This window comes from Macaca nemestrina, chromosome 7 (genome assembly GCF_043159975.1).
Source record: "Macaca nemestrina isolate mMacNem1 chromosome 7, mMacNem.hap1, whole genome shotgun sequence".
Lineage (NCBI taxonomy): Eukaryota > Metazoa > Chordata > Mammalia > Primates > Cercopithecidae > Macaca > Macaca nemestrina.
In genome coordinates, this window is record NC_092131.1 from 34,495,081 (window position 1) to 34,518,370 (window position 23,290).

General features: G+C 41.4%; 1 protein-coding gene across 12 annotated transcripts in view; it reads left to right on the forward strand.

Annotated features, from left to right (window-relative positions):
• Nucleotides 1-23,290, forward strand: part of LOC105494287 (NUMB endocytic adaptor protein) — a 192,023-nt gene that overhangs the window by 18,997 nt on the left and 149,736 nt on the right. Inside the window, exon 1 of one of the 12 annotated variants that reach the window (XM_011762571.2) lies at nt 21,477-21,550. The exons of the other annotated variants lie outside the window; for them this stretch is intronic. The gene's annotated coding sequence lies outside the window, so the exon portion shown is untranslated. Of the gene's footprint in view, nt 1-21,476; nt 21,551-23,290 lie in introns of those variants that run through there. 12 annotated transcript variants of the gene reach the window in all.

The window sequence follows — 23,290 nt, forward strand, 5'->3', positions numbered from 1 at the left end:
TCTCGCTCTGTCACCCAGGCTAGAGTGCAGTGGTGCAATCTCGGCTCACTGCAAGCTCCGCCTCCGGGTTCACACCATTCTCCTGCCTCAGCCTCCCAAGTAGCTGGGATTGCAGGGGCCTGCCCCCAAGTCCGGCTAATTTTTTATATTTTTAGTAGAGATGGGGTTTCACCGTGTTAGCCAGGATGGTCTTGATCTCCTGACCTTGTGATCTGCCCGCCTCAGCCTCTCAGAGTGCTGGGATTACAGGCGTGAGCCACCATGCCTGGCCGATTTGTTTTTTTTTTTTTTTTGCTTGTGCTTTTGATACAGTATCTAAGAACTATTGCCCAATCCAAGGTCGTGAATATTTGTGCCTAATGTTTTCTTGTAAGAGTTTTAGTTTGTTTTTTCTTATTTTTTTTCACACCATGTCAGTGTCTTCTAAGTTTCATAGAGTTGGCTCTTACATTTAAGTCTGTGATTCATTTTGTGGTAATTTTTGTGTACAGTATGGGGGAAGGGTCTCAACTTAATTCTTTTGTATATGGATATTTAGTTGTCCCAGCACCATTAGTTGAGACCATTACTGTTTGTTGATTTGTTACAAAGTTGAATAAAATTTTCTGCTTTGTCACTAATTTTTCCAATAGCAATTTGTTGGCCTTTTGGTCTAGAGTGGCAGTTGGGGTCATTGTAGGAGGGAAGCAGTTTAGTGTTGCAAGAATAGGTTATAAATGAATCCACTGATTTAAATATACAGGTTGTATAATTTCATCCTTACATTGCCTTATACTCGAATGGTAAATGAAGTTCAGCTGCTATTTCTCTGCCTACTGGGCATCCTTGTGTCATTAGTTATTTGGAAGCTTCCAGTGGTAAGCCATTAAATAGAAATCAGGGTCAGGTCCTTAAACATGTGACTTAAAGGAAGAAAAGATTCATACCTGTTCCTTTCTCTTTCTCCTCTTTAATTCACCTATCCTAGCACCCTTTTTATCTTAAGAAGACTCTTCTTTTGTATTTAGTTTTTAAATTGAAAATTCAAGGAAATGTTCTGTAGTGATGATTAAAAACATTATAGAAGTATTATAAAGATTATATTAACTTGATAAATTTAAATCCATAATTAATATAGTTAATATGAAAGTCTCCCGTGTAATTCTAACTGAAGGTTAGAAATGGCATGATATTTTCCTTTTGATTTTCAAAATAACAAAAATATAATTATTTTACAATTTGTAAGATTTGCTTAGCATTTTAAAAGAAACTTACTGTTTTTAGAATGTTTAACTCTAAATTGGGTCTTTTTTCCCCGTTTTTAATAGTCATTAATTATTCACTTTTAGAGATCTTAAGAGCAAAGGGAAAAGCATACATTTTTTTACAGAGTGTTCGAGTTTTATGTGTCTCATCTCTATTTGTAGAGTTGTGCTTCTTTAGAGGCCAGTACTTTCCCAAGTAAAAACTAATTTCCTAGGAAATCAGGTTGCTGGCTTGACTTCTGGCAGTCCCTTTCCCTTCTTTTGTTGCTTTGTAAAAGAGCTGAGCTCAGTTCTGTGGAAAATCACTAAATCATCTAATTATTTTCCCTAGTTTGAATTAAACATGGTTGGTATATATTTATATTGAACTGAATCTGTAACTTTTTCTTGACTATAGATTTGTTAAGATACCCTGAAGGACTTTGACTTCATTTGATAAGTTGGATATTCATATCTGAAATAATGCTAATGGTTTGTTCCTTTAATGAATGTTCTTATTCTTTTAGTCTTTTTGTTCTCCCCTCCACTAGACCTACTTAGGGATATCACTTGTGTTCTTATAATGAAACCCAGACACTTGTGAAATATAATAATAGTTTCTATGATGTTGGCCCCTAATTCATTTTTTAAAATTACATGAACATTTATTGTCTGTTTCTGATTTTTCTTCATGCATATTTTACTATATATATAAAATCTTGGAGCCTGCTTTTTAAACAACATATCATATAATATGTATTTTATTGTTTTTATTACAATTATTTGAAAACAGGTTTTTTTTTTTTTTTTTTTTTTTGAGGCAGAGTCTTGCTCTCTTGCCCAGGCTGGAGAGCAGTGTTGCAATCTCAGCTCACTGTAACCTCTGCCTCCTGGGTTCCCGTGCCTCGGCCTCTCATGTAGCTGGGATTACAGATGTGCGCCAGTACACCCTGCTAATTTTTGTATTTTTAGTAGAGACAGGGTTTCACCATTTTGGCCAGGCTGGTTTCGAACTCCTAACCCCAACTGATCCACCTGCCTCAGCCTCCCAAAGTGCTGGCATTAAAGGTATGAGCCATTGCATCCAGCCAGAAAACAGTTTAAAACAGCAGAGGAATATTCCATTAATGAATATATTATTTATGGAACCAATTTCTATTGTGTTCACACTTAGAACATTTATTAATTTCCGATTATTATAAAATAAAACATAATGAATATTGCTAAATATAGCTCTTTTTCAGTATTTCTATATTCTGAGAATAGATTATTGTAAGTTGAATTATCAAGTCAAAGTGTATTAACATTTCTAGAGCTCTCAGGAGAGCAAAACATTGCACAGTTGCTTTCTAGAAAGGCTGTACAAGTTTACATTCCCATTAACAATGTATGAAATTGAGATATACGGCCTTGCCAGCATGTTATTATTTTAAAACATTTGCAAATTTGATAGGAAATAGTAACTGGTTTCTGAAATTTGTATTTATTTGGTCACTAGTGGGACATTTAAAATATGATCATTAACCTTTAGGTATTTGCTTTAAGTGAAGTTGCTTGTTCCTATTCTTGGTCCATTTTTCTTTTGGGTGATCCCTGATTCTTATGTGGAATCTAGGGATGGATAATATTCAGAACTGTGACTTAATCTGTACAAATGATCTGTAGAAAGTTGTTGTTTCATGTCCCCGCCAAGTACTTTTGCCCTCCCTCTCCCTAACTACTTTCTGATTTTAAATCTGTTCTTGGATTTCATGTAAATGGAATCATACCATATGCATTTTTAAAATTAACATCACTACTTTTGCTTAATACTTTTGAGATTCATCCATGTTGTGTTAATCAGTAATACATTTTTTTTTATTGCTGAGTAGTAGTCCTTTTTTGTTTCATACATCTATTATTTTACTGAGGAAACCATAATCAATAGAAAATTGCAAGCTGTAAGCCACAGTTTGTTGATTACAGTATTCAATTTACCTCAGGTCCAGGTTATATCTCCCTATGGCATTGTTTCCATCACAGTAGTCATTTTAAGCCAGTCTTTTCTTACATGAGTAATTTCTGGAGAGAACACTTCAGTTAGATGAATATGGACTGAACATGATTAAGAGAAAAATAGGCCAGGCGCAGTGGCTCATGCCTGTAATCCCAGCACTTTGGGAGACTGGATTGCCTGAGCTCAAGAGTTCCAGGCCAGCCTGGGCAACATGGCGAAACCTCCTCTCTATAAAATATACAAAAATTAGCCAGGCATGGTGGTGTGTGCCTGTAGGCCCAGCTGCTCGGGAGGCTGAGGTGGGAGGATCACTAGAGCCCAGGAGGTTGAGGCTGCTGTGAGCCATGATCGTGCCAATGCACTCCAGCCTGGGCAACAGCGAGACCCTGTCTCAAAAAAAAAAAAAAAAAAAAGAGAGAGAAAATACATAGGTACCAATATATTTAAGAATTCCTTTTTTTTTTTCTTTTTTCTTTTTTCTTTTTTTGAGATGGAGTCTTGCTCTGTCACCAGGCTGGAGTGCAGTGGCACTATCTCAGTTTACTGCAACCTCCGCCTCCTGGGTTCAAGTGATTCTCCTGCCTCAGCCTCCTGAGTAGCTGGGATTACAGGCACGCACCACCACACCCAGCTAATTTTTGTATTTTTAGTAGAGAGGGGATTTCACCATGTTGGCTACGATGGTCTCTATCTCTTGACCTTGTGATCTGCCCACCTCAGCCTCCGAAAGTGCTGGGATTACAGGTGTAAGCCACCGAGCCCGGCCAAGAGTTTATATAGGAGTATCACTTAATAAAACCCTGTGACTTATTTGCTTCTGAAAGGCACCAATTTAAAAATCCTTCAAAGCCGGGCACGGTGGCTCATGCTTGTAATCCCAACACTTTGGGAGCCCAAGGTGGGCAGATCATGAGATCAGGAGTTCAAGACCAGCCTGGCCAACATGGTGAAACCGTGTCTCTACTAAAAATACAAAAATTAACCAGGCGTGGTGGCGTGTGCTTGTAATCCCAGTTACTCAGGAAGCTGAGGCAGGAGAATCCCTTGAACCCAGGAGGCAGAGTTTGCAGTGAACTGAGATCACGCTACTATGCTGCAGCCTGGGTGACAGAGCGAGACTCCATCAACAAAAACAAAACAAAACAAAACAAAAATCCTTCAAAAGTTTCTATTGTGATAAGAAGACCCAAGTGAGTTACTAAACAAAAAGTAAGGTTATTTTCAGAATCAAAATGATCTTCAATTAGAGACTGTTTAAAATGCACTTTAAAATGAGACAGAATTTGAAGAAGCTAAAACTAAGGCATCCTCATTGTATATTAAATTCTACATCATTATTGTAGACAACAGATAATTTCCTAAGTGACACAGTATGTCATTTTATGAATATACCACACTTTGTTTTTCCATTCTTCCATTGATATTTGTGTCGTTTTTTTTGTTTTTGTTTTTGTTTTTGAGACAGAGTCTTGCTCTGTTGCCCAGGCTAGAGTGCAGTGGTGCTATCTTGGCTCACTGCAACCTCCACCTCCTCAATTCAAATGATTCTCTCACCTCAGCCTCCCGAGTAGTTGGATTATAGGTGCGCACTACCATGCCCTGCTAATTTTTGTATTTTTAGTAGAGATGGGGTTTCACCTTGTTGGCCAGGCTAGTTTCGAACTCCTGACCTCAAGTGATCTGTCCACCTCAGCCTCCCAAAGTGCTGGGATTACAGGCGTGAGCCACTGAGCCCAGATCATTTTTAGTTTTCGGTTATTATAATGAGAAGGCTGCTATAAACATTGCTTTGCAAGTATTTTTGTGAACATTTCATTTCTCTTGGGTGAATGACTCGCAGTAGAATTGTTGTCACAGGGCACATGTATGTTTAACTTTATAAGAAATTGCCGGCCTGCCGTGGTGGCTTACACCTGTAATCCCAGCACTTTGGGAGGCTGAGGCGGGTGGATCATGAGGTCAGGAGATCGAGACCATCCTGGCGAACATGGTGAAACCCTGTCTCTACTCAAAATACAAAAAAGTTAGCTAGGCGTGGTGGTTGGGCGCCCGTAGTCCCAGCTACTCGGGAGGCTGAGGCAGGAGAATGGCATGAACCCGGGAGGCGGAACTTGCAGTGAGCTGAGATCGTGCCACTGCACTCCAGTCTGGGTGACAGAGCAAGACTCTGTCTCAAAAAAAAAAAAGTAATTGCCAAATGGTTCTCCATAGAGAACCATGGATTGGTTATACCATTTTAATACTTCATCAGCAGTTTATGAGATCAGTTGCTCCACATCCTTGCCACTACCTGAGTTGTTAGTTCCTTTGATTTTAGTCATTTCAGTGAGTATAAAGTGGCATCTTAGAGTAGTTGTAACTTGTGTTTTCCAGATGATTAAATATATTGCACACTTACTTTTTTTTTGGTGAATATCTTTGACAAAGGCAAATTTGCAGATTGATAGTAAATATCTTAACAAACGATTGTGTGTTTTATTACTACTTATGGATCCGGATTTATTCTCATTTGTAAGAGCAGAGATGGATTTATAATTAAAAGTAAAATGAAATAATTATTCCAAATAGAAGATTTCTCAGAATTTTCATGTAGTGATAATTCATGGTGATTTTTTAGAGTAAATATTTGCTATTGGTGAATATGGGTGGGAACTTTAAATTGAATGATTCAAAAGAACTTCAGGCTGTGTTTTGTAGAGAGCTATGTTTTTTTCATTTTTTTTTTCTATTAAAAAATTAAAAAATAGACATGAAGTCTCGCTATGTTGTCCAGGCTGGTCTCAAACTCCTTACCTCAAGCAATTCTCCCACCTCAGCCTCCCAGAGTGCTGGGATTACAGGTGTGAGCCACTGCACCCAGCCTAGAGGTACTTTCTGAATTTGATTCACTGATTTAGGAATGTTAAAATAGTGTGATCTGGTTAGGAAACTATTGTATATTTGGGCCACTTGTGAGAACTGATAGCCTAGTAAAGTATCAGATAATAATAATATTAATACTAGCAGCAGCCAATGTTATATTCCAAGAAAGATTCTAAGTGCTTTACATGCACTGACTAATTTAATTCTCATGATAACTCCAATGAGGGCAGCTACTATTATAATCTTTATGTTACTGGTAGGGAATTTGAGGCAGAGAAGGTAAGTGATTTGCCCAGTATCATAGAGTAAGTGGTAGAACTGGGATTCAAACCTAGTTTGGCTCCAGAGCTCATATTCTTAACTTTCAGTGCTAAACTGATTAAATTAAATGTAGTCAATTTTACATTTGTTGTGGAGCATATCATTGTGTGGTAGTAGTGGCCCAAGTTTAAATCGGGATTTATTTTTTTGAGACAGAGTTTCCCTATGTCGCCCCAGCTGGAGTGCAGTGACGTGACCTCCACCTCCCAGGTTCTAACCGATTCTCCTGCCTCAGCCTCTGGAGTAGCTGGGATTACAGGTGTGCACCACCACACCCGGCTCATTTTGTATTTTTAGTGGAGACAGGGTTTCACCATGTTGGTTGGCTAGGATGGTCTCAAACTTCTGACCTCAGGTGATCCACTGGCCTTGGCCTCCTAAAGTGCTGGGACTGTAGGCGTTGAGCCACCGCGCCTGGCCTAAATCGGGATTTCTAAGTTTGCAAATAGGCTATCAGTTTCTTTCTCTTTACTACATACACTCCTGTCATATATTTCAGGGGTGATTTATCAAAGGAGATTTTTATCTGAATTAACAGACGGTGGACAAACTTAGTAACCTTAGATTGCTTTTCTAGAGAAGATAAGTCACTTCTCTCTGTAGCTTAACTGAGTCTTAGAATAGGAGCAAGTACTTTCTGACAGTTTTCAGCACTGTTTAACTGGTCTTTGTGAGACCCTGCAAATGTAATGTTTAAAATTAGCATTCCCTGGAAACGAACTGAGTGATGAAAATTGTTGGACCTAATAATTGGGCCTACTATAGCACTATAGTAGTATAGTTTTTTTTTTTTTTTTTTGAGATGGAATCTGGCTCTATCACCCAGGCTAGAGTTCAGTGCTGTGATCTTGGCTCACTTGCAACCTCTGGCTCCCGGGTTCAAGCGATTCTCATGCCTCAGCCTCCCAAGTATCTGGGACTACAGGCATGCACCACCATACCTGGCTAATTTTTGTATTTTCAGTAGAGATGGGTTTTGCCATGTTGGCCAGGCTGGTCTTGAACTCCTGACCTCAAGCGATCTGCCTGCCTTGGCCTCCCAAAGTGCTGGCTTGCTGCAATCCTGGCTTACTGCAACCTCTGCGTTCTGGTTTCAAGCATTTCTCCTGCCTCAGCCTCCCGAGTAACTGGGACTACAGGCATATGCCATCATGCCTGGCTAATTTTTTTGTATTTTTAGTAGAGATGGGGTTTCACCATGTTGGCCAGGCTGGTCTCAAACTCTTGACCTCAGGTGATCCTCCCGCCTCAGCCTCCCGAAGTGCTGGGATTACAGGTGTGAGCCACCACACCTGGTCAAAAATTCTCTTCTTTCTTTCTGAGTTCCCTGCATACTGAGACCATAGAATTATTCTTTTTTTTTTTTTTTTTTTTTTGAGACGGAGTCTTGCTCTGTCACCCAGGCTGGAGTACAGTGGCCGGATCTCAGCTCACCGCAAGCCCCACCTCCCGGGTTTACGCCATTCTCCTGCCTCAGCCTCCCGAGTAGCTGGGACTACAGGCGCCCGCCACCTCGCCCGGCTAGTTTTTTGTATTTTTTAGTAGAGACGGGGTTTCACCGTGTTAGCCAGGATGGTCTCGATCTCCTGACCTCGTGATCCGCCCGTCTTGGCCTCCCAAAGTGCTGGGATTACAGGCTTGAGCCACCGCGCCCGGCCCATAGAATTATTCTTATTCTTCATCATTAGTTTGGGTTTAGATAAGATTAATCTTCCAGGAGAGGGCTAGAGTTTTTGGCCAATTTCTTTGAAAGAGGGTCTAGGCATCACAGGAAATGATAGTACTGATGGGCCATGTCCTTCATCATACCTTTTGTGGCTCCTCCACTTCTGATTTGGTGTGGTTTTTCCTGTCATGGCTGACTTAAGGAGTGAAGGAGAAGTTCTTTATGTATGTATTGAATGTTAATAAACATGATACATGAGTTTAATTCTTATCCTGCCTGTATGATTTGGCTAAATGTCTTCTCTGGGTCTTTCTTTCTCCTTTTTTAAAGTAATAGTATTTGACTGGATGATCTTTTTTTTTTTTTTTTTTTTTGAGACGGAGTCTCGCTCTGTCGCCCAGGCTGGAGTGCAGTGGCCGCATCTCAGCTCACTGCAAGCTTCACCTTCCGGGTCTACGCCATTCTCCTGCCTCAGCCTCCCGAGTAGCTGGGACTACAGGCGCCCACCACCTCACCCGGCTAGTTTTTTGTATTTTTTAGTAGAGACGGGGTTTCACCGTATTAGCCAGGCTGGTCTCGATCTCCTGACCTTGTGATCCGCCCGTCTCGGCCTCCCAAAGTGCTGGGATTACAGGCTTGAGCCACCGCGCCCGGCCTTTAATGCCATTTTAATGGCAAAAAAACACAACTACTTTTGCACCAAACTCATAATTGCCGAAAACTGGAAATAATGCACATGCACTTCAACTGGTAAATTGATAAAGGTTGGCACATCTATATAATGGCATATGATTTGGCAGTGCATTCACTAACATTGTTCAATATCAAATGCATTATGCTAAATGAAGGAAGTCAGACTTAAAAGGCCACATACTGTGTGATTTCATTTTTAGGGTATTTTGGCAAAACTGTAGGGAAAGAAAATTGACCAGTGGTTGCGAGGGATTGGAAGAGAGTTTGACCACTGAGGGCATGAGGGACTTTCTTTGGGTGTTCTGTATATCTTTTGTATCTGTTCTATATCTTGATTGTGGTGGTGGTGACATAGTTATGTGTTTTCAAACTCAGGAGAGTATATATAAATTATACCTCTCCAATTAAAGTTCTAGCATATATTATGATATTAAAAATTATTTTGGAAATATCTCAGAAAATGTTTTGTTTTATTTTTATTTTAATGTTACAGAGACAGGGTCTCACCTTGTCTCCCAGGCTGGAGTGCAGTGATGTAATCATAGCTCACTGAAGCCTTGAACTCCTGAGCTCAAGTGATCTCCTGCCGCAGCCTTCTGAGTAGCTGCGACTCAGGCATGCGCCACCATACCTGGCTAATTTGTTTTTTTTTTTTTTTTAGAGGCGGAATCTTGGTATGTTGCCCAGGCTGGTCGAACTCCTGGCTTCAAGAGATCCCCTGACCTCTGCCTTCTAAAGCGCTGGGATTATAGGCACAAGGCACTGTGCCTAGCCATGTTTTGTTTTTAGATTCTGCTTATGTGACTTTGGGAGGAAAGAAAGTGGTAGACAACACTAGTAGTTTTTTTTGAAGGTGTTGAAAACACTGTGTAAATGCTGAATATGTTTACACTTAACAAACATTCCTGTCATACATTTAATAGAATTTTGTGATGTCAGAATTAGAAGAGCCCAAAGAGACCTCATAAAGTGTTCTTTTTTTAAACAGATAAAGGACCTGAAGCCTAGGTAGGTTAGCTAAAGTCCCACAGCTAGGTAGTAGCAGACATAGATCTAGGATTTAAGTGATGGATTACTAATTTGACTCGTATTTTACTAAAACACAGTTTTTATTTCAAATTATTCTCTTGAGACTATTTTTAATTCCTTTTCAAAACTTTTCAATTGTGTCATCTTAAAACTGGAAACCACTCCCTTCCTACTGGTAGGAAAGTCCTGTGTCTGGTTGATAATAGGAAGGCTAAATATGAGAGATTCCATAGCACTTCAAGTTTGCTTAAGCCCACTCGACAAAGTTAGTTATAAAGACACTTTTCTCTAACTGGTAAATCTAGATGCTTATTTTTGTACTTTTCAAGGGCTATCAGTTAGGAATAGGTTTTTGTAACTTTATCACATTAAAAATTAGTATTTTCAGATGATCATGATTGTTGGTTTGCTGGGAAGGTAGAAAAGGTTTAAGCATGTTAGGTTCTTTCTGGTTACCTTAATTGCTGAGGGTTTATCCTATAAATACCGAGGGATGTGAGAGAGCACCAGAAGCAGTTTTAATAGATACATATTCAGGAAATGGAGATTGGAATGTTATTTAAGATATAACAGAGGCTTTAGTTGTCTTCTATTCTTGAGAACTGGCTAACTTTCACTGTCCCTCTTGTGTTTTCTCTTTCTTGTACAGTAGTTTTTGATCGCCTCTAGACCGCAGTTCTAGAACAAAGTTTAGAGTTCCTGCACCTTAGAGATACTGTTGATATTGTGGATATTGCAGATCCAGTCACAGAGCTAGCAGGTGGCTTGGTCTCTTTCTTGTTTTATTTTTTTACTTTTATTTTATTTTATTTATTCATTTATTTATTTATTTTTTTGAGACGGAGTCTCGCTCTGTTGCCCAGGCTGGAGTGCAGTGGCTGGATCTCAGCTCACTGCAAGCTCCGCCTCCCAGGTTTTATGCCATTCCCCTGCCTCAGCCTCCCGAGTAGCTGGGACTACAGGCGCCCACTACCACGCCCGGCTAGTTTTTTTTTTGTATTTTTTTTAGTAGAGACAGGGTTTCACCGTGTTAGCCAGGATAGTCTCGATTTCCTGACCTTGTGATCCGCCCGTCTTGGCCTCCCAATATTTTTTATTTTTATACAGAGTCTCACTCTGTTGCCCAGGCTGGAGTACAATGACGTGATCTCGACTCACTGCAACCTCTGCCTCCGAGGTTCAAGCAATTCTCCTGCCTCAGCCTCCTGAGTAGCAGGGATTACAGGCATGCGCCATCATGCCAGGCTAATTTTTGTATTTTTACAAAATTTCACCATGTTGGCCAGGCTGGTCTCTGACCTCAGGTGATCCATCTGCCTTGGCCTCCCAAAGTGCTGAGATTACAGGTGGGAGCCACCGCACCAGGCCTCTTTCTTGTTTTTGAAGCTGTGCCTGTGTCATGCAACTTACGAGTTATTTCCTGTAAGCAATAGCTCCAGGCAGAGTTGGCCAGTTGCTTTCAGCCTTGTTTGTAAATAAGGGAACCCTACCCCCACCCTAGCTCTGGCAGACTCTGTCTTGTTTTTTTTTTTCTTTCTTTCTTTTTTTTAATGTAAGAGTCTCATTCTGTTGCCCAGACTGGACTGCGGTACAGTGGTACAGTCATGGCTCACTGCAGCTCAGACCTCCCAGACTCAAGTGATCCTCTACCTCAGCCTCCTAAGTAGCTGGGACTTATAGGCATGTGCCACCATGCCTGGCTAATTTTTTTGTTGTTGTTTCGAGATGGAGTCTTGCCCTGTCCCCCAGACTGGAGTGCAGTGGCACGATCTTGGCTCACTGCAACCTCTGCCTCCCAGGTTCAAGCAATTCTCCTGTCTCAGCCTCCTGAGTGGCTGGGACTACAGCTGCCTGCCACCACTCCCGGCTAGTTTTTGTATTTTTAGTAGAGACAGGGTTTCATCATATTGGTCAGGCAGGTCTCAAACTTCTGACTTCAGGTTATCTGCCCATTGCAGCCTCCCAAAGTGCTGGGTTTACACCCTGAGCCACTGCGCCTGGCCCTGGCTAATTTTTAAATTTTTTGTAGAGATGGATCCTCTATGTATTGACCAAGCTGGTCTCAAACTCCTGGGCTCAAGTGATCCTCCTGCCTTGGCCTCCCAAATAGCTAAGATTACAAGTGTGCGCACCTGTGCCAGGCCAGGTTCTGTCTTATATGGAACATTTTTATTGCCTGTTCCCCAAGGAAGCCAAACTCCCAGCTGCCACTGCCTGCTTCTGAACCAGGAGCCCAGTAGGCCTCTGGCTTCAGAGGCCTTACCACTTTGCATTTGTATTACTTATCAATGCCTGGAAGGTATTTACATTATTTTTTGCCAGCTGTGCATTATTTGTTTATATATTTGATACATTTATATATATAGTTATTTGGGTGAATGTACTGTATCATCTTGGCCTGAAGCTAAGATTTCAGATCTTGCCTTTTTTCAAAGCCACATTTTCACATCTTTAAAATTAGAGGCTGGGCACAGTGGCTCATGCCTGTAATCCCAGCACTTTTGGAGGCTGAAGTGGGTGGATCAGCTGAGATCAAGAGTTTGAGACTAGCCTGGAGAACATGGTGAAACATTGTATCTACTAAAAATACAAAAAATTAGCTGGGCTTGGTGGCGCCCACCTGTAGTCCCACCTACTCGGGAGGCTGAGGAAGGAGAATTGCTTGAACCCGGGAGGCGGAGGTTGCAGTGAGCCAAGATTGCACCATTGCACTCCAGCTTGGGTGACAGAGTGAGACTCCATCTCAAAAAAAAAAAAAAAAGTAAATAAAATTATAGCCCCTATCTCTTAGTGTTTCTTTGTACTGATGAAATGATATTATGTACACTTATATACAGTTATATGTAAATTCTTAGAACAGTGCCTTGAATATAGTAGGTGATGTATATATAGTAGTTATTATGTTTTCAAGTGAGTCCTGTAATTCCTTGTTAGTATTTAGACAGTTATATAGTAACCCCCAAGTACTTGTCAATCAGTATTCAGCATGTGTAATTCTGAATGTATCTGTAAATGTGTTTGGGAATTATAGCAGGTTTTGAGGCACTTGGGTGAGACATTTAAATTTAATTTTAGGCCAGGTCAGTGGCTCACATTTGTAATCTCAACACTTTGGGAGGCTGAGGCAGGAGGATTGCTTGAGGCCAGGAGTTCAAAACCAGCCTGGGCAACATAGCGAGACCCCTATTTCTATTAAAACAATTTAAAAAATTATATTAAATTTAATCTTAATCTATATCCCAGGTACCTTGAACTGAAGGTTTTTCATGATGAATTGCAGTTTTTTTCAATATAACATAGTGCTTTATTCTTTGTATTTACAGTTGCTTTCCAGAAATATTCATGCAATTGATATTCTTTTAAACTCTATTGCATATACTTTCTATTAGCTACGAATCAAAGAAGTCAGTTTAACCTGTGTAGATGTCATAGAGACACCATAGGAGTTGGAATGGAGTGAATTTTAAGTCAGGAAAAAGGGGTGTAACAATGTGTATGAGGGAGAAAATAAAGTGGTGCTTGGGGTAGAGATGTTGGCTTAGACAACCATAGTTCTGACTGAGGTAAAGATCCTTTAGGGGAAAGAAGAACAAAAAGGAGGGATAAAATATTATAGGACAAACTTCCAGCTTCTGAGTTTAGGTTATGACTTATATATTTGCATATTGCAACTCCTAAAGCCCTCATTCTAGTTAGTTAAACTTGAACTGTGAATTCAGAAGCATATATTATTATTTTTTCTTTAGAAATCAGAACAGTCAGTTAAATTAGTTTTTCTTCTTGGTTTTGGGGTTTGAATTAGTGGAGAGATGAGTGTTGTAGACCATTGTCTACTACTCTTTTTTAGGAAAACCTGAGTATATCATTCTGCCCTTTAGAGACGTGCTCATGAAGATTATGCTTGTTGATAAATGATCCTACTTCCTTATTTCTTCAGCTGAAATAATAAGACATGCCACTTCCTTTTTTCCTCTTACATCAAGCCCTGAGTATGCCTTTGTTTTTATTTTTGTCTTATATTGTAAACTACTGTGTACATATAGGTATTTGGAACTGTGAGGATGTTTTATCAAGAAAGAAGCATGGCACTGAGAGGATTGATAGTGACTCCATTAGAAGCACTTTAGTTAAGGCAAGATTTTATAAAGTTCTTAATGGTTATAATGGTTATACATTTGTCCCCAGATGGAAAGGTTTTTAAAAAGACTATGTTAATTCTTTGTCAGAATCAATAATGGGATTTGGAAATCTTTGATTAAGTAGAAGACATGTTAGGATTCTGACCCATAACCTTTCAGGTATTAGGAAGAAATTAAACACTGCTTGTCATAGTTGCTCCTAAAATTTTACGTCTTTCTGTTTGAATGTTTCTTCTTTTTTATTTTTCAATCTAGGACAAGACTACCAATATTTAAAAATTTCTCATATTCAGAAATAACTGAGATTCTATATATAGAGCGAGAGATAGTAACTGTGGTTTTCACAGTTACTTCTAATGGCAAAAACCATGATTACTTTTGCATCAACCTACAGTACAAGTAATAATACAACCATCTGTCATATAGCAAAATAGATCGAGTGTGTTTTTTTTTTTTTTTTGAGACAGGATCTCAGTCTGTCACCCATGCTGGAGTCCAGTGATGCAATCTCAGCTCACTGCAACCTCCGTCTCCCGGGTTCAAGCAATTCTCCTGCCTCAGTCTCCCAAGTAGCTGGGATTACAGGCATGCACCACCATGCCTGGCTAACTTTTTTTTTTTTTTTTTTGGAGACAGAATCTTGCTCTGACGCCCAGGCTGGAGTGTGGTGGCGCCATCTCTGCTCACTGCAACCTCCATCTCCTGGGTTCAAGCCATTCTCCTGCCTTAGCCTCCCAAGTAGCTTGGATTACAGGTGTGTGCCACCATGCCTGGCTATTTTTTTTTTTTTCTTTTTTGAGACAGAATCTTGCTCTGATGCTCAGGCTGGAGTGCAGTGGTGCGATTTTTGGCTCACTGCAACCTCCGCCTCCTGGGTTCAAGCCATTCTCCTGCTTCAGCCTCCCAAGAGCTGGGATTACAGGCGCCTGCCACCACGCCCGGCTGATTTTTGTATTTTTTAGTAGAGATGGGCTTTCACCATGTTGGTGCCAGGCTGGTCTCGAACTCCTGACTTCAGGTGATCCACCTGCCTCGGCCTCCCAAAGTGCTGGAATTATAGGCGTGAGCCACTATGGTCAACCTGTTTTTTTTTGTTTGTTTGTTTGTTTGTTTTTTTGTTTGTTTTTTGGTAGAGGCGGGTTTTCATCATGTTGACCAGGCTGGTCTCCAATTCCTGACCTCAAGTGATCCACCCACCTTGACCTCCCAAAGTGCTGGGATTACAGGCGTGAGCCACCATGCCAGGCCAGTCAAGAGTCTTTATATTGATCTTGTGCCATGAATACTCCTTTTTATCTGTATTGCCATACTGGATATTTGTAAAGCAGTTTAGTTTGGTGGAAGGAACACAGGATTTGAAATCAGAGGGCTTGAAATCTTGTCTCTGTCACTTACTAGCTTTGTGACCGACCTTTCTGAGATTGTTCACCTTATAAGTAACATGAAAAGAATAATGACATCTCTCTTATGATATCTGTCAGCTATAAGGATTAAATTTAAACAAAAACACTTCGTGTAAACTATAACGTCCTCTGGGAGTGTAACAATTTTTTTTTTTTTTTTTTTTTGTGAGACAGGATCTGTTCCTCCTGATATGGTTTGGTTGTTTATCCCTTCCACATCTCACGTTGAAATGTGATTCCCAGTGTTGGAGGTGGGGCCAGGGAGTGATTGAATCATGGGAGCAGATCCCTCATGAATGATTTACCATTATCTCCTTGGTGATAAATGAGTCTTGCTCAGTGAGTTTACGTGAGATGTGGTTGTTTGAAAGAGTGTGGCACCTCCCCACCCGCTTTCCCCTGCTCTCACCATGTGATGTGCTTGCTCCCACTTAGCCTTCCACTATGATTGTTAGCTTCCTGAGGCCCTCACTAGAAGCCAAGCAAATGTTGGTGCCATGCTTATATATCCTGCAGAACTGTGAGCCAGTTAAACCTCTTTTCTTTTTTTTTTTTGAGATGGAGTCTCGCTCTGCCACCCAGGCTGGAGTGCAGTGGCCGGATCTCAGCTCACTGCAAGCTCCACCTCCCGAGTTTTATGTCATTCTCCTGCCTCAGCCTCCCGAGTGGCTGGGACTACAGGCGCCCGCCACGTCGCCCGGCTAGTTTTTTTGTATTTTTTAGTAGAGACGGAGTTTCACCGTGTTAGCCAGGATGGTCTCGATCTCCTGACCTCGTGATCTGCCCGTCTCAGCCTCCCAAAGTGCTGGGATTACAGGCGTGAGCCACCGCGCCTGGCCTAAACCTCTTTTCTTTATAAATTTCCTAGTTTCAGTTTCTTTTATAGTAACACAAGCAAATAGACCTTCTTTACCAGAGTTAGACATTGGTTAGGCTTTTTATCCTATTCAACTCATGGTGTCATGCAAACAAGGGCAATCTGGAGACCATATTGAGATCTATCCTTGCTTGAAGGCTATGGTTCTCCACAAGGATAGTACTGCTACTATGATGTGTTTGGATCTTTGGGGATGCACTTTTGCTTGCTGCAATGATTAGAGGAGGATGAGTTCAGTTTTGACATTCAATGAACATGAGCCAGGAATGCCAGACATCCCACAAGGTATGAGACAATTCTGCATGACTATTTCCCCAAACCTTCTTGTAAAACATGTTTATGCTTATCTCTCTTTTTTTTTTTTGGACAGTCTCACTCTGTCGTCTAGGCTGGAGCGTAGTGGTACAATCTCGGCTCACTGCAACCTCCACCTCCCAGGTTCAAGCGATTCTCCTGCCTCAGCCTCCCGAGTAGCTGGGATTGATTACAGTCACCCGTCACCATACCCAGCTACTTTTTTTATTTTTAGTAGAGATGGGATTTCACCATGTTGGCGAGGCTGGCCCTCAAACTCCTGACCTCAAATGATCCACCCACCTCGGCCTCCCGAAGTGCTGGGATTACAGGCGTGAGCCGCTGCACCCGGCCTATACTTAGGTTATATTAATTCTGTTTTACATTTAGACACAAAGGGTTTTTTAAAACATAGTTTTAATAGACACTGAATTTTCCAGGAATGTAGTAGCTAGTGAGTATTAACCTGGGGCAAATTGTACTTTGTTTTGTTCAGAACTTTGCCAAGAGTTGTTCACTGTTTTGGAAAATCCTATTACCAATGGCATTGCCCCTTATGGCATTTGATTTCCCTATTCAACTTATTTGTCTCAATCTGGATTTGTAGCTGTCACATTCATGGTGATTCTGTGTATAGGTGCAAGTGTCTAGTTCCATAATAGTATGAATTTTAGGATGGTTGTACCTGAGCATTTGCATATTAAAATATTTTATTAAAAATTACTTTTCTAGCCAGGCACAGTGGCTCATGCTTGTAATTTCAGCAGTTTGGGAGGCTGAGGCAGGTGGATCACCTGAGATCAGGAGTTCAAGACCAGCCTGGGCAACATGGTGAAACCCCATCTCTACTAAAAGCACAAAAAATAGCTGGGCGCAGTGGTGCTTGCCTGTAATTCCAGCTGCTTGGGAGGCTGAGGCAGGAGAATCGCTTGAGTCCGGGAGGTGGAGGTTGCAGTGAGCTGAGATTGCGCCATTGCACTCCAGCCTGGGTGACAGAGCGAGACCCCATCTCAAAAAAAAAAGAAAACAAATTTACTTTCCTTTTTTTCTCTTATATTACTTTAGGCAGTATATTAATTTTCAAAAACTGAGAACAGATAGGTTACCTATTTACAGTTTATTTCAGATTTATGCACTGTTGTGCATTTCTCAGATATTCGTATTAATTTTATGACTCTGCAACAATTTGTCTTTTTTCCTAAAGATGGATTGTTTTACCCTATTTTGTTGCTCTTACAAAAATATTCTTGCTTGTGTCTTTAGGTTCACAAGTATTAATACAAAAGTTTCTCTACAATAATGAATTTTATTTTATTGTATTTTTTCTTGAGACAGGGTCTGGCTCTGTTGCTCGGGCTGGAATGCGTCCATATTCATGGTGATTCTGTGTATAGGTGCAAGTGTCTATTTCCATAATAATATGGTGCGATCTCAGCTCACTGCAACCTCTACCTCCCAGATTCAAGCAATTCTCGTGCCTCAGCCTCCCAAGTAGCCAGGATTACAGATGTGTGCTGTGACACCTGGCTAATTTTTATATATTTCGTAGAGACAAGGTTTCGCCATGTCAACCAAGCTGGTCTCAAACTTCTGGACTCAAGCAATCTGCCTGCGTTGGCCTCCCAAAGTGCTGGGATTACAGGTGTGAGCCACTGTGCCTGGCCTAACAATGAATTTTTAAAACATTTTTGGTGGTAATTTCCCCACCTACACACACCTATACACACATGCACACATAGACAGTTGAAAGAAAAATGTGAATCAATAGTCACCCTTATACATGTGATACACTCATCTTTTCCAATGTGTTTTTCTCGAAGTGCTGATTGTGACAAATAAATGATTTCCCAGTTCATTTTCACAGTTGAAGATAGCTGTCTTGGTTTCCTTTGGAGAGTGAGCCCGTTGACCTGGCTTTCCTTTGCTTATAGATTATGTCAGACGACAGCATGTCTTGCGGTGAGTGCCTGGCTAAGCAGGAACACTGCTCTCATACCTGGGAACATCTGGGTCTTGAATGCAATAAGGTTTCAACTACGACTGGGCACCATGGCTTACACCTGTAATGCCAGCACTTTGGGAAGCCACGGCGGGTGGATCACCTGAGGTCAAGAAGACCAGCCTGGCCAAGATGGCGAAACCCCATCTCTACTAAAAGTACAAAAATTAACTGGGCGTAGTGGCATGTGCCTATAGCCCCAGCTACTTGGGAGGCTGAGGTAGGAGAATCATTTGAACCCGGGAGGCAGAGGTTGCAGTAAGCTGAGATAGCACTACTGCACTCCATGCTGGGCGACACAGCAAGACTCTGTCTTAAAAAAAAAAAAATTTTCAGCTAGAACTAAGTTTGGATTCATCCCTTAAGCACTCCCATTCCTTGATGGAGTGAATTCTTTTTTTTTTTTTTTTTTTGAGACAGAGTCTCGCTCTGCCGCCCAGGCTGGAGTGCAGTGGCGTGATCTTGGCTCACTGCAAGCTCCGCCTCCCGGGTTTACACCATTCTCCTGCCTCAGCCTCCCGAGTAGCTGGGACTACAGGCGCCCGCCACCTCGCCCGGCTAGTTTTTTTGTATTTTTTAGTAGAGACGGGGTTTCACTGTGTCAGCCAGGATGGTCTCGATCTCCTGACCTCGTGATCCGCCCGTCTCGGCCTCCCAAAGTGCTGGGATTACAGGCTTGAGCCACCGCGCCCGGCCTTGATGGAGTGAATTCTGTACGTGTGCCCTAACTATGTATTTTGGGTTATGCCAGAGTTATACCATTCTCTGAGGATGTTAAGGGGCAGAATGGGATTAGGTGGGACTTTCTATTCTTGGGTGGGACTTTCTGTTTACTTTGATGTCAGACTTAGCTCCCTTTTTACTTATTTTGACCATAAACTGCATATTCATTAAGGCTCAAATTTCGATAGTTTATTCTTCAGTTTTCTGGGGACTTTCTAATGTGAGTATTCAGTTATATCTCTTGAGGTTTTCATTCCTCTTCCTCCTCTACTAGTTTGAAATTTTTGCCGAAGAGAAGATAATTTACATAGGAATTTATTTGACTTTGTTTTTCTTTTTTTAATAAACCTGACATTATGAACATATTTACCTTTAATCTTATGTCATTGAAAATTTAGGCAAAGAAGCTCCAAGTTTTAACTTTGATTCAGGGTTTAATTATTAGATTATGGATATAAATTGTAACTTTCATAATTATGCTTTGAACTTCAAGGGCAAATCTTTGGTCCTATTCTTGATGACTTGTATAGGGGTACTGAATAATGAGAAAGCAAAGAAAGAGGAGTCACCATAGGGACTCAAGAATAATAAACACAGTGTTCATTCTAGTCTAGAAGTTGTGATATGGTTTGCTTTGCCTTTTTTTTTTTTTTTCTGATTGTGGTAAAATATACATAAAAGTTACTTTTTTTTTTTTTTTTTTGAGACAAAGTTTTGCTCTTGTTGTGCAGGCTGGAGTGCAATGGCACGATCTTGGCTCACCGCAACCTCCGCCTCCCGGGTTCAAGCGATTCTGCTGTCTCAGTCTCCTGAATAACTGGGATTACAGGCATGTGCTACCATGCCTGGCTAATTTTGTTTTTTTAGTAGAGATGGGGTTTCTCCATGTTGGTCAGGCTGGTCTCGAACTCCCAACCTCAGGTGATCTGCCTGCTTCTACCTCCCAAAGTGCTGGGATTACAGGTGTGAGCCACCGTGCCCTGCCAAAGTTACTGTTTTATCTGTTTTTAAATGTACAGTTCAGTGGCATTCAGTATGTTTACATTATTGTGCAACCATCACCACTGTACATCCCAGAACTTTTCTATTTTACAAACTGAAACTCTGTGCCCATTAAACAACAATTTCCTATACCCCACTCCTCTCCACAAAACCTCCATTCTCCTTTTGTCTCTATGATTTTGACTACTCTGGTTATCTCATATACATGGAATCATACAATATTTGTTTATTTTTTGTGTCTGACTTATTTCACTTAGCACAATTTTCAGGGTTCATCTTTGTGGCAGCAAGTGTCAGCATTTCATTATTTTTAAAGGCTGAATATTCTATTGTATGTATAGACTACTTTTTTTTTTTTTGAGACAGAGTCTTGCTCTGTCACCTAGGCTGGAGTGCAGTGGCACAATCTCAGCTCTCTGCAACCTCCGCCTCCTGGTTTCAAGCGATTCTCCTGCCTCAGCCTCCTGAGTAGCTGGGATTACAGGTGCCCACCACCACGCCCGGCTAATTTTTGTATTTTTAGTAGAGACAGGGTTTCACCATGTTGGTCAGGCTGGTCTCGAACTCCTGACCTCGTGATCCACCTGCCTCATCCTTCCAAAGTGCTGGGATTACAGGCGTGAGCCACTGCCCGCAGCTCAGACTACATTTTGTTTAGCCATTCATCCATCAGTGGACACTTGTTTCCATCTTTTGGCTACTGTGAATAATGTTGCCTTGAATATTGGTGTACAAATATCTGTTTGAGTCTCTGCTTTCAGTTCTTTTGGGTATATACCCAGAAATGGAATTGTTAGAATATATTGTGATTCTATGTTTAATTTGAGTCACCACCATATGCTTTACTTTTTTTTTTTTTTTTAACATTATAGGCCGGGCGCGGTGGCTCACGCCTGTAATCCCAGCACTTTGGGAGGCCGAGGCGGGCGGATCACAAGGTCAGGAGATCGAGACCACGGTGAAACCCCGTCTCTACTAAAAATACAAAAAATTAGCCGGGCGCGGTTGTGGGCGCCTGTAGTCCCAGCTACTCGGGAGGCTGAGGCAGGAGAATGGCGTGAACCCGGGAGGCGGAGCTTGCAGTGAGCCGAGATCGCGCCACTGCACTCCAGCCTGGGCGACAGAGCGAGACTCCGTCTCAAAAAAAAAAAAAAAAAAAAAAAAAAAAAAAATTATAGATGTATTTTTAATCAATACGTACTTTTTTTTTTTTTTTTTTTTTTGAGAGAGCGTCTCACTTTATCACCCAGGCTGGAGTGCAGTGGCTCGACCTTGGCTCACTGTGAAACGGGAGAGTTTCCTGACCCCCTTGTGGGACTTGTGGTAGGTGTGTGGCTCAGCTGCCCCTCACTCAAACCCCTTATGGGAGGGGGAGCATGCAGAAGGGCAGGTGCAGGAGCCAGGGAGAGTGCTTTTGGGTTCCAGCCCCATGGTAGCATCTAGGGGTGTGTTACAGTTAATGCTTTTTTAGCAGTTGCCATCTACAGGTGGCTAAGTGTTAAACCAACTCAGTAGAGAGTCAGAGTGAAGCCTTTTAAAGTCTGCCCTCTTGTTACCTTAGTCCTTGTCTGGCATTCAGGAAGGATAAGGTCACACATGGACTTGATGGTGGTGAATGCAGGGGTTTTACTGAGTGGTGGAAGTGGCTCTCAGCAGGATGAAGGGGAGCTGGAAAGGGGGTGCAGTGGGAAGATGATCTTCACCTGGAATTCGGCCATCCCGTCCGTGACTGATCTCCTCTCCAACCATCCCCAGCCAAATTCCTCTCAATGTTCAGATGCTCCTTCTCTTCTCCTCTGCCATGCCATTCTGCTGCTCTTCTATTCTTCTGCTTGTGGAGCCTGGGGGTTGGGGTTTCTATGAGTACAGGATAAGGGGGCGTGGTGGGCCCAAAGGCAACATTTAGGCACAAAAACAGGAATGCTTGTTCCCATGTAGAACTGTGGGTTTCCAGGCTTGAGGGTGGGGCCTTTGCTGGAGAACCACCTTCTTCTACCCTGTATTTCCCTTCCTCCTTGTCCGTATCAACTACAACCTCTGCCTCCCAGGTTCAAGCGATTCTCATGCCTCAGCCCTTCAAGTAGCTGGGATTTACAGGCATGTGCCACCACACCTGGCTAATTTTTGTATTTTTAGTAGATATGGGGTTTTGCCACATTGGCCAAGCTGGTCTCATACTCCTGGCCTCATGTGATCCTCCCTCCTTGGCCTCCCAAAGTGACAGGATTGCAGTATGAGCCACTGCCCCCAGCCTATACATACATATTTGCACACTCATTTATTTTGGATAAATTTCCTAGAAGTAGAACTGTTGAGTCAAAGGATGGGCATAATTTTGAAATGTGATTATTTTCTAAGAGCTTTTATACTGATATGCCATTGTTGGATAAAGCCCTGAGAGTAGTGACTAGGAGTGCCCCCCAACAACCTGTAAACTTATTCTAACTGGCATAGTGATTCTAGTAAAAAAAAAAAAAAAAAAAGGTAAGAGTATGTACTGTGGTTTTTCCAACTAACATAGTTTTTTCCCTTAAGCATATTTTGTATGGAGAATGTGTTAAATTTTGTTGTTTTGCAGGTCTCAATAAAGCTTGTATGTTGTGCTTACGTTGCTCTTCTCTGATCTGTTCCCCTAGGGGCAGATACCTGGAATGTAAACAATCTGGGTATTCATTTATCTTCATGGAATTAACAAAAGACTTTTAATCTAGGAAGTGGCATAAAATGTCACAGTGGGTATTTAACATTTATCTATAGGGGAAAATTGGGCAAACCAAATCTTTGAACCAGAAGCTTTTAATTGAGTTCTATGAATTCACAGTGCCAGCATTTCCAGTTGTTTTTAGAAATCTAGATTTTTTTTTTTCTTTCTTTTGTGGTACTATTTTAGAAATAATCTGTTTTCGTATTTCCTCTTTATTGTAAAACATAGCCTGCTCTAATTCTACAGTATTGCGTCATTACTACTAACATCCATTTATCATGGCTTCTTGACTAGTATCGCTGGAATATTGGTTTTCTTGAAAATAGTTACAAGAGGGCGGACATGGTGGCTCACGCCTG